Consider the following 10,874-nt stretch of genomic DNA (forward strand, 5'->3'; position numbering starts at 1 on the left):
CCCTTCCACTTAATTTTTGTTTTCTCCCTTTTCTCTTCCCTCAGTAATGTAGCCCCTTAAAAAGTGCTGAAATCTAGAAAGCAGAAAAAACATAACATCCATTTTAAAATGTTCATATCAACCCCTTCAGAAACGTTTTGTGTATCCAAAGGCATACATAATTTACAGTCTTTTGACTAGCATTCATTAAAAATTTCAAAGGCTGGCCCCACTTTCTTTGGCCACGACTTGAAAAGATGTGGTCTGGGCACAATAACTATGTTATTGGAACTAAATAGGACATCTTGAGTCCCTTATATCTCTTACTGTTGAAGTTAGTGGATAGCACAAGGGCTTTGTTTTCCTTCTTTTGCAAGCATGATGATGGATCATTGTCTTCCACATGAGGCAATTAAAGAAGTCCTCCCCAAAACACCCGTTATCGGGTATCAAAAGACCAGGTGATAAATTCATACCCACCAACATGACTATTAAAGCAAAATGTGTAATGCTCCCTTGGATATGACATATGCGTAGTCACTAAATTCAACAGCTCAAACACCTTCTCCCAGTGCTAGCTCTGCTCTGTTCCAGTTGGCTCCTTCAGTACGGTTTTGCAATACGCCAGATATTTCATTTACAGCACAGAGGTGTATGCCTGAACATATTTGCAGGCCAGGAGGGGATTTTGGCTGGAGAGATTTTTTTTTTGGAACAGGGAGTTAGAAAAATCCTGTGTGGAGTTGGCAGCGGTGGCTTAGTATGGGTTAGGGTGCCAATTCAGCCATGCTCAGCCTCTGACGAGTGGCAGGCAAGAGCTTTGCTGAGCAGGTTCCTGGGTCACCTCTGAAGTTAGCCCTGCTTGTAAAGAGACTGTGTATCTCATGTGCAGATTTGGTGTATGCATGTAGGCTGGTAAATGTATAAAACAAAGCATCTGATTGAAGTGGAAGTGTCAGCATGAAAAAGGACTGCGTTTTTCAGAAACAATTCTTCTAGTTGTCCTGGATATTCCTGTATAATTTTTTTCCTTAAACAGTATAGGAAGTGAGAGAAGACAACATCTTTTTTACTGATGTGAAGTTCAGCTTGTGGATGAGAAGTTGGCCCAGGTTTCAGCTTTCACAGCAGGTTTGAGAAGTCTGTATCCCATGCTATTAAAAGTGACTGAATCTTGGAAGTTTATCTCAATTTCACATAAATTTGAATAACCCAGAAATTTAACTCAAGTTACAGCAAAAATTTAAAGAGATTTTGGATTCATGGGTAGTTCTGTTTATAGAGTCTCTTCCAGGCAGATTCCACATGCATTCAGGAAACAGTTTAAGATGTTCAACTGTCATTTTGCAAGATTTTTAAAAGAGATTGTCCTCCCTTTGTTCCCTGGTTAATAATTGCATTTCCAGTGAAAAGAAACTTCAGCTGAGGACATGTCGACCCACAAGTAAAGCGGTAGTATTTGAGGGCATTCAGGTCTGGATTTTTGTCCTGGCTCATATACAGAACCAAGATCTAGATTCAGTTCTCAAGCAATGCAGAATTCCTGAGGTGCCCATATTTATGGTTTGGATTTGGGCTGAAGTTCAGTTTTACAGGAGCAGTAAGTGAACTAAAGCTTGGAAGTGGATCACTACCAAAATCAACTTACGGTAAGCCATTATTAACTTAATTCAGTGAACAGAGCCAAAACAAATATATAATTTAAACTACCACTACTTTCCCTCTTCTTTTCTCCATCACATTCCAATGTTATTCTCTTATAAACTCTCTAAACTTGTAGATGACTCAAAAAATAATGTTTGGTAAGCATAGTCATATGCTTTTCATCAATAGTTTATTTTGAAACATGGTGAAGAGTTGTGTTGCATGATGAAAAATGTCTCTCTCTAAACATCATTTTCTAATGGACTTTTTTATGTCCCATAAAATGTGCTAATTTTTACTTGTCCTCTGCTGTCAATGAAACAAAGTATTATTTCTTTCCGCAGAACCAAATTCCAAACAAGAATGTCTGGAGTATCAAGAGTAATGACGTACAAAGTCCCTTCTGGCCGGATCTTCTATTGAAAAATAATTGGATGAATTGGTGATGCTTACATTTCATCTAGCCTGCCACTGTGAGTAATTCCACGGTGCCTTCTTGGCCAAAGCTCAGCCATTTAAGCGCTTGGTGAAAATCTATTTGGATGGACTTGGTGTAGGAATATGTCAGATAGCAGCAGAGTAAGAATGAAAGCTCTTTGGAATAGCAGTGCATATGTTGTCACAGCATCTAATGCTGTGCAAACGGCATCCTGATTGTGACTTCAAGTTTCTGCCGCAGTGTAAATAATAAACAATGAGGATGCTAACCATAAAAGTAAAGCTGGCCTGGGTACAAACTGTAATGTAATGAGCAAGGGAATTCAGATGGTAGAATAGGCCCTTGTGTGGTGTAAATTATCACGGTACCATGTGCTGTCAGTGGAACTACAATTTACCCAAAGAACTGCATCTTTGGCTTGCCAAGAAATCATGATATGGGCTGTCACCTCTCAGAATGGATTAATGAACCAGAACAAAACACATGCCAGCTTGCCAATGCTCTTATTGGGATCACAACTTGCTACAAATTTTTAATAGGAAACAATTCATAGAAAAAGGATTTTTTTTTCCTTCCAAATCCCTCAAATAGTCATTCTAAAACTTGTATAGTTTTATTTTGTCTTTTGGTTCATTTGCTTTCCAGTGACTTTTCCTTGTGTTCCTTTTTCCTGCCTTATTGTTGATGGGTTTTGAAAAGTTTTTTCAGGTGTTCCCAGAATTTTAGGTCATCAAAGGAGAAAGTGATTTGGGAGAGGACTGTGAGACAGATGTGCCATAACGGCATCCAGGGTGAGATGAGACCAGGGAGTGGGCCCAGCTGCTGCTGCAAGGTAGGGACTCTGGTAGTGTCCCTGATGGGGTCCCTGGTGGGGTCACTGTTAAAGACAAAAATTAAATTTCCAACAAAATGGGTCTTTCTCTAGGTTTGCCTTTATTATCAGCTCAGAGTTTGGCCACCACCTCAGTGAATAGCAACTTGCTTCAGCCCCCTCGTCCTCCTTATATAGGTATTCTGAAGTATTACATCATGTAAAATCCACCTTAGTTTCCCATGATGTTTTCAATTCTCTATTCTTCTGGTGAACAAAGTGTCCCTAAATTTCCCACCAATCAGCTAGGCCTTATCCCTCTTGTCCTGGTTCTGCTCTTGATCACATTATCTATTGGTCCATTTTGAGGTCGTCATATTATCCATCTTTAAACAGTCTCATTCGTTTTCAGCAGACCTTTTCTAAATATTCCATTTAACAATTTCTAAATTCTAAGAAGTCAGTCTTATGATCTTTAAAGCTTAAAACTTATACTTAAAAGTTCCACTTATCTATCTTCATCTATCTTTATCTACTAATTAACTAGGCTGGGGTTTTAGCCAACCATGGTAAGGGCTATACATGGGACAAATGAGCAACACCGTATAGTTTCGTGACCAGGATTATTTGAACACCTGTGTTCTTACAGAGGTTCAATAGTCTAATTCCTTACTACTTCTATACTTCTATTATGTACAAAATCACAGTAACCATTGAATCTTATTTCTCTAACATCATTTATCTGTAAGTAATTATTAAAAGGGATCCTTCTATTTCTTAACAGTCACTGCCCAGAGACACTTGGCACAGACCAACTCTAGCGCTGATTTCTCTTCAGTCTTGGGAGCCCAGGCTGTAGCCTGGGGGGGAAAGAGGGAATCATAAACAAGGAGAGACAAAATGTGGGGGTTTTACCAAAGCCAGTGCCTAAGCAGCAGTTCCCCAGACCTCCCCACTGTGTAATGAAGTGAGAGAGTGAACTTTAGAAGGAGGAGCTGGCCTCTTCTGCCTGCTGTTTGGGAGGTCAAAGTGAAGAACACCATGTCGAGTGGAATCAGCTCATTGCTTCCTCTTGTCTTCTTGAGCAGGCACTTATTTCCATATGAATAGTTGCGTTTGAACAAATCTTTTTCTTTGGTAGCTCGAAGTTTGTTTATTTTTTAACAAACCCTCCTGCAATGAAATATCACATGGTGACACGTACATCTGTCAGGCAGCAAACTCGCCCGTTAAGGGCTGTGAGGCATGAAGCTTTGCCTATTCACGCCTAAGGTGTGCATGCATAGCCTGACAGACACAGAATGTGTTATGTGCTATTGCTTATTCAGGACAGTATGAAACGGTGGTGTCTGGACTTCACCCTGGCAGCAGGGTAACTGCTGAGAGAGAAGCAGGAGGATCGGAAAGGATAAGTGTCGTCTAGAGTGAAGCATTCTCAGACAGCCCCATGACTTCATACAAACTTGTCACACGACGAGTCATTATTTTGGACAGAAACACAGCCAAGGCAAAGTCGTGGTCTAAGTTATAGACACCACTCCAACACACACAAATAGATACACGAACTTTTCTCTCTACCCAAATAAATGAATATATAAAAACAAAATACACACACAAAAATTGCAAACGGTAATGGTTAATGCAGGAACTAGAAAGATCTCAGGTCACTTTATCATGCATATTAATTCAAAGGACCTTCCTGTTACGATAATGAGGAACTTACTTCTAACATAAAGGAGTCCCACATTCCACGTGACTTCAAGTGAAACTACATGGGTGCACTTCATGGGTGCTGTCTTTCAGTAATATACTGGATGCTGACTGCCTGAGGCTCTGCCCTCTCTTCATAAAGCATCTCTTATTTCCTCTACTTAGTTGTAAAAACGCTTCCTGGAAAAGGCTCTTTGCCTGCAAGTGGTCTATGGACACCTTCTAGACACTAACCTGGGAAGCAGCATGGAATTTTCCTGAGGTCTCACGAGTAGATGGGTTTCTGTAAGGGTTTGAGGGACCAGGGATGGTCTTTACATCAGCAGGGGAGAAGACTTCTATTAAAACAGGGTAGCTGCCATGGTCTGACCTACTTGACGCTGAGGAGGTGTCCTCCCAGAGGAGGACACAGTCCCACCATTAGAAGTTAGGGTGTAGAAGGATGTGTAAAGGTAGCATCCAGGCAACTGAAGTTGTTTACTCTTCATGAGAGCTGGGGTAGTGTCTCTTGGCATGGAATGAATAAGGAAGCTGCAAATGTGATTTTGGGGTGGGGAAAGAGCTTGCAACAATGACGTTGTAAAAACAACTCCCCTAAAATATATCTTGGTGAAGTTCAGTTCTGCTTTTTGTGAAACTAGAGACCGCTGATCTTAACGAAAACAAGTGCTCGTTGAGGTTGCTGTTGTATGGAATTGGCGTGTGATGTTTTTCTAGCAGCCTCTCTTCACTGTCATCAGAGTGCAATTTCTCTAGATTCGTTGTGGGATGCAACAGATTTCTTGGAAAAGAAGGCTGTGTTGACACCCACAGGCTAGTAATGTTTTCACAAGAAGGAACATGACTTTACATTTGACTCTCTTGAAAAGAGATTAGCAACACTGTGATTTATAAGAATTGCCAGGGTTTCAGGTTGTTTTTTTCCCCCCTCTCTCTGAATCTGAGCTCCAGCAGGTAGGTGTTAAGTGAGTGAAGCATTTCTGGCAAGATTTATGTGCCCATACAGTAGAATGGGAGTGAAATCTGACAGTCTAAAGGAGGGGGAGCAACTGACAAATAGAGGGGGTGGAAAAGGCAGATTGGCTTGGATTTTTTCTTTCCTGTTCCTTTCCAGTCAAAAACCTTTGAGACTCTTCACTCTTGGATTGAAAATTTCATTTGCACAGACATTTCCCTTCCCTGTCCTTTTGTTCTAGCAAGTAAACATGGGTCCACAGCATGTATGTGGAAAGCAGACACAGTCAAGGCTAAACCTCCTTGAAAGAATGTCTTTTCTAGAAATAGATGACCACATTTTCCCTAGAAATGAGATCTCTTCGATGATGAAGTTCTCTTAGAAGGAAGAAGCCCTTTCTCACTATGAAGGCTCACAGTTAAGTAAACAGTACTAGAAGGAAGTGTGTTCTCATACAGTGGGGTATTCCAGCCTAAACAACAACCAAAGCCTTTGCTTTCCAGAAAGATATATACCATCCTGTTTTGTTGTTTTGATCAAATGGGTGCTTGCAGCCATGCTGGATGGCACATGATTATTCTTGTAGGACCATGGTGGTTAGCAGTTCCAGGACTTTTTGGCTGTTAGATGGGAAGCAACCTATAGTTTGTAAGATGCCCAGAAGCTCAACACTTGATGAATAACAGATAACAAAACCAAAATGAGTGGGAATAGTTCCATTAGCTCCATGATTCCTACAGATTAATACTATAGGAACACAAAATAGGGATATAGTTCAGATGATAATGGCATTTCTCTTACTGCACATAGGCACATTTCCAAAGAGACGGAAATATAGATGCAGAATAAGCTACTGAATGTATATCTAAATGTCAGAATTTGATCTTAAGCAAATATCTCAAGCCACTTCTGAAAGACATTAATCCTCAGCTATGGGGGGAAAATAAAGAAAAAAGAGCCACCCTTGCCAATTGAGTCTTGCTTCTTTAGCCCATGAAAAAACAAAGACACATGGGTAATGAAACAGTTTTTGTCCATAGCAAAATCCAAATGTGCAATTGTGCCTACACTCTAACAAACTTGTAGTGTGCATCAGCCACAGAAATCTATCACCTCACTCATCAGAAACTTAACAAATATGAGGCACTTCAGAGGAAACACTTCGACTGATGAGGTCTCCTTTCTGACGGAGGTACATCAGAAAGAAATTTCCCACCAGCCCTAAGAAAAATATTGCATGTTGGCTACAGCCTGAGTGTTTGTAAGGTGACTGGAGTGTCCTGCTACTTGGGCCTACTGATGGTAAAAACAGTCAGTACAATTGATCTGGAATAATTTTTAATTCTCCTGTTCTGTGAAAACTATGAAGATTTTAAAAAACATCCTGCTTCTCAGTGGGAACAACCTGAGACCTTTTGAAGTTTTTCAGGAAAATGAGAAAGAGAAAAAAAAGAAGGTGGGTTTCCTGAACATCCAGTTGGTAAGGGGTTAAGCACTGACATGAAATGGAGAAGCTATCAGGAGCAAGTCCTTGTGCCACCAACTGGTCACTTAATAAATCAGCATCAGTGAGAGGCCATGAATTTGCTCCATACTAAGAGATGATGGTTGTTATGGCACCGTGTAGGACAAGGGAACCAGATTCAAGTCCTTATTTTGCCAAAAAGCCCAGTTTTGCTATGTCAATCACCTAACCGCTAGTGTCTTGGCTAAGCTGAGCTGTTCTCTTTCTTTCGATGCAAGCAATTTTCCTGATGAAAGCCTAAGCAAAACTGGCGTGTTTCAAAAAAAGATTTATGTTTTAACAGATCAACATCTTCCAATAAAAAATGTGTGTATCACTGGAAAATTCCCAGCTAGCTCTACTGATGAGTAAAGTTTTGCTTTACAGATGGAGTTAATAATAGTTTATAAGCTCAAGTGAAAAGGATTTTGGGTGAGCTTCCTAAAGAGGAAGTGAGTCAGTGTCTCGGCAGGAAAGTGTTCCAGATAGGCAGGGCTGGAAAAGTTACAAAACAACCCCCAACTGTGTGGAGTCACAGGGAGTGGACAAGGGATTATTGCATCCCAGATTGCAGAAAGCCAGTAATTAGTAGGGAGCCTTGCATACCCCTCAGCCCGTGTGTCTTAAGGTATGGTCTTCTCCCATCTCACAAGCTCAGAGCAGCTAAACTGAGTCATCCCAGGGAAGGCGTAATAGCTAAGGAAGAAGCAGGTGTTGCAGATGGGTGGGTGATTCAGTGGATGGTGTTTTTCCTACTGAGTCAATGCTGAAGCAGTTTGTAAGCAGGAAGTTGGGGACACTGTGTGGCTACAAGATCTGCTTTCTAAATCCAGTGACATTCAAGAAGTCTGTGGTTCCCTCAGTATGCTTTCCACGGGACAGGTTGCCTTCAGATGTTCTTGGGCACAGCACTTTCAAAAGCAAAAACTAGAGAGGCATTTTTAAGGTGACTTTCAGTGGGATTCACAATCCTGAGAGTCCAGGTCATTCTTGATCATGGACTGGTATTTCCACGTTACGAAGGCATTTTTGGAAAACAGAAGTCCTACATTCTTGTCACTGACTTCACAGCCCTCCCGCTGGCTCCTAGGGGCCTCTTGGTTGGGCCTTTGCATGAAATTAATTTCAGCAATAGCTATGTAATTTTTGTATTCTGCAGGGCACCAGGAACGGTGCTGGCACTCATCAGGTGTGACCATGAAAAGCAAGTTCTCCATGGCCATCATGTCCTTTGAGACGCCAATGTTGTCTTATAGAAGAAAGGTGCAGCTGCTGCATCTCCTCTGATTTGCTTATTTCGTTACAAAAATAGGAGCAAACTTTAGAGAACATGCCCCGTAACATCCATTACCAATTAAATGATTACAAGGCCCATATTACTTGCCTTCTGCTGTTCCAAAACTCTCTAATAATTAACTTTTCAGAGCAGAGATAATCTTTCACTTTATTTCTGTATGTGTGTACACACACAGGTCAAAAATGCATGCATTGTACAGCACAGAGGAAGAGGTTTAGACCTTAGAAGCCGCTGCTGTTTCCCCTATGCTTTTTGCATTTGTGTGGTTCTTTCATCTTGCTGGAAGCATTACAGGTTTGGAAGGTGGCTTATTTTTCCTTCCATTCTTCAGTAATTCAGCCCTCAGAGCCTCTTCCTTTTCCTTTTATTCCATTACTTTTTTACTTGGTCCTTTAAAATTTCATAGCATCTTTCCCTCCAGTAAACAAGGGGGAAAATGACAATATCGTTTCTGAATCCTGTGAGAAAAGCCACAAGCTCTAGTCCATATGGTGCCTGGGAGGATGGCAGATACTTCTGTGCATCTCGGCAATGTGATGAAATGGTCCTAAGATTTGGCTTGGCAGAGGTGGCCTTCCAATTTCTCGTGCAGGGAGCAATTTCTGAGGAGATTGTACTTTCTGGGGATTCACACTTAACTTTGGATGGGTAACCACTCCCTCTAGTCTGAGGAAAATGAACTGGGTGGCTTTCCTTAACTCGTGCTTGACATTTGCACTTACTGTTTTTCAGCCTTTTTATTGAGCATTGCTCTGGAGTTTTATTGGCTGAGCTTTTCATCCATTTCTCCTCTGCCACCTCTTCTTCTCCCATTACTGAGGGTCTGTGTGCCCACACTAGCTCAGTGGAGTAAGATTCAGAGAGCAGATTGCAGATGGGCTTAATTTCTGAAGTTCAGTAATGACATACACTCATTGTTGTGTTGTTTTAGGTTTTTTTTTTCCTAAGTAGCTATTTTTGCTCTTAAAAGATTTAATTTTGTTTTTACTAAGAACAAAATCATCCAAATTGTTGTTTGGGGAAAACTCTCATTGCAAGATAAGAGGTGAAATCTTGAAGTTATGTTTCTTTTAAAAATTATGTAGTTTTTAAAAACCATACAGTTTCTCAAGTTGAAATGCTATAATCTCCACTGTTTAAGCACTGACCTGAATGAATTTGCCTCACTACCTTTCTGGTTTCTCTTTGTATAGGTGATTTACTCAACATCACAGAGACAGTCTGTCTCAACATCTGAAACAGAACTGATTCCTCCTGACTGCTGAGCTGGTGCTTTGGCCACAACACCATCCATCTGCTAAATCACAAACAGCAGACACATCCAAGGCCAACTGAGTCCTCACAGGATAAAAATGAGAGTTATGAGAGCAGCTAGAGAAGACAGGCCATCAGGATCCAGATTTTTCCCACTATGGCCTCTACCTCTTGCTTCATCATTTTTATCACAGCCTTTCTTTCTTAAATAAGGCTAGACCACCTTTTTGTTTCTACAGAAAAACTAAAAGAATACCGACCATATTTAAATAAGAATTAAGTTCAGTTACATCTTCCCCACGTCTTTATGAGATGTAAACCTCAGATTGAATACCATCTCCTTCACTCTTTGATGTGTTTCTAAACAAATTCAGAGTTGAATGACACGGCTTGGATTCATCTCAGTTATTATTCAGAGAGTAAAGCGAAGAGTAATAGCATGTATCAATTAATTTTTCCTCATCAACATCCCAGCACTGTTTTTCCACAGTGCAACCAATGAATACAATCTCTGCTTTCAAAAAGCTGCTCTATGGTAAAAGTATTCCACAACTGCTTCCTATTGAGTTTAGCCCCAGTTTCTTTATTGAACACCTTTACTAGCTAAGCATGGGGACCAGAGCTGTGACTGAGGATTAGACAGGAAAGTAAACTCTAATGAAGTGCTAAATCATTATTTTTAATACCCATAGAAAGCTCCTGATCCTCCTTGTTATGCTTATAATATCAATATTTGTGCACATCTTTTTAATATAGGTCAGGAATGAAAAGATTCAGGGAAAAAAAGAAGTTTTTACTATTATAGTTTACTATATACAAGTCTGCTAGGCTTGACAACCTGCTTTCTGGTGTCCTAGCTTACAAGCCCTTTGAACCACTGGAAACACTTCTGCAGGGTTGGAAGAAAGCAAATAAAGGACTGATTAAATAATACAGAAGAACTAGGTTGATCATTACTATAATTTTTACTTTGAATCACAGTGAGACAAACAGTACACAAAAGCCCTATGACCACTCTGAGTCTGCAGCAAAAAATTGATAGAAATTGTTGTTCACAGGGCAGAGAGCAGCTTTAGGTTTTAGGTCTGTGATGTCCAGCACAGTGGGGCTCTGACCCCGATCTGCAGCTTCTTAATGCTGTGACAATGTACATATAAAAGCCTGTCTCCTAAACAGGTAACTGTGTCAGGACTGGTGAGAAAGAAATGCCCTTAAAAGCAGGTTCTCTCCCTTGTTCCCGTCCCCAGAGCTTTCGTCTGTAACCTTCACCTTTTACCTGGA

This window comes from Leptosomus discolor, chromosome 1, assembly GCF_034619465.1.
Source record: "Leptosomus discolor isolate bLepDis1 chromosome 1, bLepDis1.hap2, whole genome shotgun sequence".
Taxonomy (NCBI): Eukaryota; Metazoa; Chordata; class Aves; order Leptosomiformes; family Leptosomidae; genus Leptosomus; species Leptosomus discolor.